The sequence below is a fragment of the Oncorhynchus gorbuscha genome, unplaced genomic scaffold, assembly GCF_021184085.1.
Source record: "Oncorhynchus gorbuscha isolate QuinsamMale2020 ecotype Even-year unplaced genomic scaffold, OgorEven_v1.0 Un_scaffold_5801, whole genome shotgun sequence".
Lineage (NCBI taxonomy): Eukaryota > Metazoa > Chordata > Actinopteri > Salmoniformes > Salmonidae > Oncorhynchus > Oncorhynchus gorbuscha.
The window spans coordinates 1-7,323 of NW_025749525.1; the positions used below are offsets into that span (position 1 = coordinate 1).

At 45.0% G+C, this 7,323-nt stretch overlaps 1 pseudogene; it reads right to left on the bottom strand.

The window, feature by feature from the left end:
- Nucleotides 1-673: 673 nt before the first annotated feature.
- On the bottom strand, nt 674-6,244 carry LOC124029222 (annotated as a pseudogene).
- Nucleotides 6,245-7,323: the final 1,079 nt, after the last annotated feature.

The window sequence follows — 7,323 nt, forward strand, 5'->3', positions numbered from 1 at the left end:
GCTTGTGTGCAGGTGAGAAGTTGTTTGTTTAGGTGCTCTGCACATCGCCCTCAATGCGTATCTTCTCCTTTACTACCACTGGATGATTCTCTGTCTCCTTCCTTTTCAGTTTTACCAGCATTATCTCAGTACTGACTTCATATCGACTGAGACTATGTACGAAACCCATGTTGGGAGAAACTTTTACAAGAATTTGAGCGTGCAGGAATAAAGACGTGAAACTCACACAACAAAATAAGTTTTCAGTAAAAACACATTTAATTGTTTGGTAGCAAAAACAGCACCTCAGGCAACGGTGGGAAGCTTCTTTGGGGTCCAACAGAACACAACAGGGAAGACATGCACTACTATCTAGCATAGCAGACATTTTAGACAGGTTGACCAAGAACACTGGTGCTGCACTGTCAACATTCACACCCACTCTGAGCACCGGTTGTCATGGACAGACCACATTATCATCCATTTCATGCCACTGAACTCAGAGAATGGCCCTCTTTACAGTTATCAGGGTTGCAGAGGTTTGGACAGAATGTTCTACAAGTTGCAACTTCATTTTGCTACACTTCCTGCAAGCATTTAGTTTTAGTACAGAATTAGAAAAGGTGGCATAAGACATACAGTATGAACAAAGAAAAATATTCTGTGGTCCCCTTTAAAATTCCTTTGGTTGATTAAACTGTTTATTGCTTAACAGCCACATTTATATTTGTGCTCATGTAACATTGTTTGCCTTTGACTTTAATTGTTACACTGTAGTGGAATGGTGATCAAGAGAGTAGACAAGAGGGCATTATCCAGCCGCTCAATCATCAACCACTTCGGAGGACTCGGAGACAACTTTTCCGTCCTTGGTCTCGATCATCTTGATGACGACACTCTTCTTGTTCTGGGTGGTGACGTTGGAGGTGCTGCCGCCACCGTAGCCGCTACCGGAGCTGTAGTTGCTGCCACTGTATCCACCGCCGTATCCACTGCCGTAACCACCACCGAAACCACCGCCGAAACCACTGGAGTAGCCACTGCTGTAGGTGCTGTTAGCACTCTCCATAGGGAAGGAGTTGTAGCTTGCTGTAAGGTGACACAGAGAGAGACAGCTGGTGACTACAGGTTGGCTTAACATGAATATCATGGATGTTTTTAAATGCACCACAAAACAGAAGGTGAAAAACACTGGGTTTTATTTTGATAAATGTGTCTGCTAAATGGTGTGAGGAAGGCATGTACTTACAGCTCTGTTTGGAGATGTTGATGGACTGAATACCAGTTGCTATCCTGGTTGTGAAAAGAAGACAAATTGAAAATGTTAGTTTCTGGTAATATACAGTATTTTCATTGCTATATAATACTGTACTTTCAAGCTGACGTGTACTATTTTCATGGTTATATCTCACCTGTCCTCCTCTCCCTCCAGCAGCTTCCTGTAGGTGGCGATCTCAATGTCCAGGGCCAGTTTGACATTCATCAGCTCCTGGTATTCTCTGATCTGCCGGGCCATGTCCTGCTTGGCTCTCTGGAGAGCATCCTCCAGGTCCCTGATGCGGAGCTTGGCGTCCTTCACCGCCATCTCCCCGCGCTCCTCAGCCTCGGCGATCTGGTTCTCCAGGTTGGCACGCTAACACAAGACGAAGACACGGCATGTCATCATTTCTGCTTATAATCAAATGCCTTTGGAAAATAGTATATTCTGTCAACATCACGTGAGTCTACATGCCACAAATCTAACACTTAAGATAAGATTGTACTTTATTAGCACTGAGAGTCTTGGTTGTGTACCTGTCCCTTGACCGAGTCGATCTCAGACTGCAGTCTCTGGATCATGCGGTTCAGATCAGCGATCTCTGTCTTGGTGGATCGCAGGTCATCTCCATATCTGGTGGCAGATGTCTGCATCTCCTCATACTAAACATCCAACAGGAAGAAAGAAGAGGGTTCGTTAGTGATTCATGGTCGGTGTGGAAAACACGTGACTTTACATCAACCTTTTCAGTGTACTGAAAGGCTATTAGCAGCCCCGAAAACATAGATGCCAAAGGGAGAACCATGTTTATCTACTATAGAGTGAGCCCATTACTATCTTGCTCTTGTACCATGTCTCGCCTCAGCCCGGCCTCTTGCTGGGCGATGTCCTCATACTGCACGCACTTCAGCCGCCAATGGGAGTCCATGTCCAGGTTCATTTCTGTTGTCCATCTCAACCACCACTGAGGTGTCCTTGATCTGGCCCTGCAGCTCACGCAGCTCCTGGAGAGAGAAGGAGGAGAGAGAGAGAGAGAGAGAGAGAGAGAGAGAGAGAGAGAGAGAGAGAGAGAGAGAGAGAGAGAGAGACCATCAAACACTTGGCCCTATTACAGACAAGACTTTCAGACTTCAGTCTACCCCAGGAGATGAAAAACCAACCAGATTGATTCTAGCAGTTTGACTTCAAAGTCAAGATGCCTAACAGATGTCAGTAAAACGCAGATCCAGCATGAGAAGACCCATTCCAGTGTATACAACATACACACCATATGCCATAGCTCAGCCGCTAAATAAATAAAAGAAAAAACAAATCAGGCGATTGTTGGCCGCCAATAACACATCTGGTTATAATGAATGAGTGTCTAATTAAGGACTGAAGAGTCAAAAATATCATAGTATTAAGAACTGAAGAGTCAATATCATCCTAAATAAGATCCGAAGAGTCATAATAATTGACTGGCAGATTAGGGTAGATATGTGGAGTCAGATACATTATATAAGGTTATGGCTTGAGTATTTGTTTTGAACTCAACTGTTATGGAGTAATGTAAACAGGAAGCAGCTAAGTGATGAGCTCAGTGCCATACCTCCTCATAGATCTGCCTCAGGAAGTTGATTTCATCTGTTAGGCTCTCCAACCAGCCTCCAACTCAACCTTGTTCATGTAGGCCTCGTCCACATCCTGAGAGGAACATCCACAATCCATACGTTAACAAGTTGACAAGATGACAACAAAACAAAGCCAGAAAAACTGTGGATAAAAACTTAAGTAGCTAAACCTTCTTGATCAGCACAAAGTCGTTTTTCACACTGGTGCGCTTGTTGATCTCATCTTCATACCTGGGGAGAAGATTGTGAGCAATGTTAGCTTTAGTTCAGATATGAATATATTTGACATTTGATTTAATATATTTCAATGTCATAATTGTAACTATTTATTATTACGGTATAGTAATAGAGTTAATATACCGTTTTCACACTAGGGGGCATGAATGCTGCGTTCACAACAACTATGCCTCTGGGAATCGTTTTCTACTCTGCACACTTCAATCTGGGCGGAGATTGTGAGGTGTTTCTTTATTTTGTGCAATTTCCCCTGAGGACACAGACTGCTAATGTGCTCATATCATTTGTCAGGACTGACAGATTGGTGCACTGGTGTGTGTTCCGTTGCCATGATGCAACAATCTGTGTAAGCGAAGCTGAAAGACATCCAGTCATCTAAATGACTTTCACCTCCAGTCAAGTAAAATCTAATGTTTCCTCCAGGACATGCCAGTTCAGTGTAGTAATCACTACGATGTGAAGAGGATGGACTATAGTTGTTGTCCATCTATAGTACTGAGATTACACAATACTGGTGTGTCCTGTGTTACTGATTAAATCAAAAACTCCCCTCTACTAGCAGGCTTTCCCCTGATCCTTTACTGCACCCCTCCAATGGTACTATATCCTGGCCAGGCAGAGGCCCAAGCAAAGTCTTTTCTGAAAATGTGGCTGACGACATCTGTTAAATTGAAGACAGAGACATGAATGGGGCGAACTCACTTGTTCTTGAAGTCCTCCACCAGGCCCTGCATGTTGTGCAGGTCAGCCTCAAGCTTCATCTTGTCGTTGCCCAGACCGCCCAGCTGTCTCGCAGGTTGGAGATGTAAGCCTCGAACATGGCGTCGATGTTGGAGCGGGTGGTGGTCTGTCCCTGGAGGAGGTTCCACTTGGTCTCCAGCATCTTGTTCTGCTGTTCCAGGAAGCGTACCTGTGTGTTGTGTAAGAGGGGTAGATGTTGATTAATTTGATAAGCACATTGATCACCAGTTTATCAAAATATCACAATTTATTGTTCCACTTCTGGACTTTTCTCTGTTCTCCCATTAAAGGGCACCATAAAAGGAACATCGATGGTGGGTTAACATGACTCATCCATGACTATCCTCATGTCATCCTCATGTGAACTTTCTAATCCTCCGATGGAGAAATTAGGGTGTTTATTGTTTAAATTAGTGTTTGGAGCTTGTGGGGACGGATGTTTTGAGGATAGACCTAGCAAACCATTTTTCCAAGGAAAGTATGATGTGCATCCTGACAGGAGGCAGAGGGGAGATGGAAAGAGCTGGGGATAGAGTTATGTAGACGTCCTTCATGTTTTTCCTGTTTTAAAAGGGCGCGGTCGGGGGGTGTGGCGACCACCCGCCTGAGAGAGAATTGAGAGGAACGTGACAAAGCCAATCCAACCAACTAGAAGGTAAATATTTAACTGCAGTATACAGGTAGGTGTAATGGGGGAGGGGGAGAGGATGTTGGCTCATCAATAATAGGGGGATCAAATAAATAAATAGATGGCTGTCAGTGGACATTGCTCCTGACTGAGCCCCTGGAATGATCATAAAATGGCTGCCTCAACTGCAATTAGAGTCAATACTTAGAAATAAGTAGGAAAGGGAATTGTTATCACAAGATTAAAAAGGAGGGGCCATCTGCAAACTATTATCTATTCCCTTTAAAAACATGCAGTGGTAAAACCCCTTTCTGATTCGTTTTGTTCCTTGGTATGTAACCAATCCACTGGTGTTAGCCAGCTGCCCTTTTTAAATATGAACCCAGTGGTGCAGGCTAAAGCATATGGGACAGATAAGTCAGTAGAGAAGCTATTAAGAAAACGCCCCCAGGCATCAATTAAAAACTAAAGCAATATGAAACATTGCTATCACTTTTAAATGTTATGTATTGATGTTTGACCGTGTTCCGATGTTGCCCTCCATGTTTTCGTATAGACTACCCCTTTCATTGAATTTCATTCCATTGTTCCAAGACTTGTTAAGAATATAAAAAGTATGTAAACGTAACAATGATGGTGATGATAAAATGGTCCTGTCTGTGTTCCAGGAGTGTGACCTTTTGAGTGTCCAGCAGGCAGGGGCGGCCACACACCCCTCCGCAGGGGCAGGGCCACACCCTTCCACAGGGGCAGGGCTGCACCCTCCACAGGGGCAGTCCACACCCCTCCGCAGGGGTAGAGCAGGCAGCCATTCCCAAGGTAAACCAGATCACTAGCTACTCTAACCAGAGACAGACACACCCTTCTGTAGAAACTCTCCCCCACCCCACCCTGCTGCACTTCTGTTTTCATCATATAAAAGGACAATTACTGCAAAACCATTAGATGTGAATTCTTGAGACCCCATAGAAAACTAGCACAAGCAGTTTGCTTGACTGCGTTCAGTCTCAGACAAGTCAAGGTTTCTTCCTTTTCCAAGCTGATGACTTTGCTTGTGCGTGTATTCAACCTAACACACTGTAATAGATCTCCCACGGCGTGTACCAGCATTTCACAACGTGGACTTTTCTATAGATATTCTCCACTGTTCCACGTTCATTACACAACAGACACCTCAGCATTGTAATAGCTAATAGAGATAGATTCATAAAATCCCACAGATTGTCTGTACTCTGTACTTCCCTTTTCATTCAAAGTCTAAAGTTTTATCGCAGTTTAAGCTCATGGCAAAGTACATTGTCAGAGATATTGATAGACACAGATAGAAATACAGACAGACGGATAGACAGGGACAGGTTACCACTACTGACCTTATCAATGAAGGAGGCGAAGCGGTTGTTGAGACCCTTGATCTGTTCTTTCTCATTGGTGCGGACGATCTGGATGTTGGGGTCGATCTCCAGGTTGAGGGGGCTAGCAGGCTCTGTTCACCTGACAGCGGTGATGGGGGCATGAACGCCACCACCCATACCCATACCCATACCCATCCCCATCCCCAGGCCCATGCCACTCCATAGGCAGAGGAGCTGGAAATGTAGCTGCCGCCTCCACCACCGGCCCCGAACCCACCTCCCATGCCCCTGTTGGCCCCTCCAAAGGAGCTACGGGCGCTGTAGCTCTGGCGAGAGGCCCCTGGCTGGGTCCAGAGTAGGGACATGCTGCTGAAGCTGCGAGGGGCTGCCCCAGAGGAAGAGGACTGACGGTGTAGCTGGTAGTTTTCCTGACCGACATCCTGGCTGGTCTTGAGCGGTTGGTGAGTAAAGGACACTGAGGGGCGAGACAGAGTGGCAGGCAGGCTTGTCTGGAGTGCTGGGAAACCTGAGTGGATAGACAGAGAATGTTACAGTACTGGTTTTAAGAGCCGTCCCAGTGGGAGGGGCCAAAGGGCTAACTCTCATTGGGCAGGCTCTGGGTGAAGGGAGAAGAGGGAGGAGTAGTACAGTGTAACAGAATACTTTTTTCTGTTTCTGACCAAATGATTACCTGGCATATGAACCCTGTTTGTAAAAACATGGTGGGGGGTAGAGCATAAGGGACCTGTTGGAGTGGACCTGTTGGAGTGCTAAAGCCTGAGGGGAAATATGATAACAGCTGGTTATACAAACTGTCATGTAGTTGAACAGGATCACCTCTACATAGCTTTACATAGTCAAATGTGTTCCAAGACAAGGGATTAGAAGCTTGCCAGTAAACCTCATGGAATATAGGTCAAGTACACAGCAGAACTGTTGATCACTGTGCTGCTCTTTAATTCAGCACCTGATTGCAGACAGGTCCAGTTAGATACTGTACTGAAGGTGTGAAACAGGATGCCTTGCCTACCATGAACGTAATGAGCCTGGGCTACTCAGGGTTGTAATGAAGCTGCTAGTAGGCTTGTCCTGATATCACAGACACCTTTTTTATATTATTGACCTCATAGAAGCTTTATACTTTTACTTAAACAATCATGATTTGAACCATCATGCTCTCAATCAGCCAATGTTATCTCTCAGCACAAACCAGTTATTCCTAGAAACAGGGACATCAACCAGCTAGGTGTTCGAGCTATTCACCCAATGGGGCTTGTTGTTGTGGTTTGGAGCAAGGCCTGAGGCTGCATGCATTCCTCTATGTCTCACAGCATGTTACAGAAACCCATGTTAGAATATCATGGTTATAAGGTGATGATGGTTTACTGGGTTGTGATCTACTGAATCCTCCTTAAAGTTGCAGGCAAATATACCTTTGTCTTACCAGATAACACCAATCAGATATACATGTGCAGTTGCGCTTGTAATATTGATTACCCACGATGGCGACCTGTCATT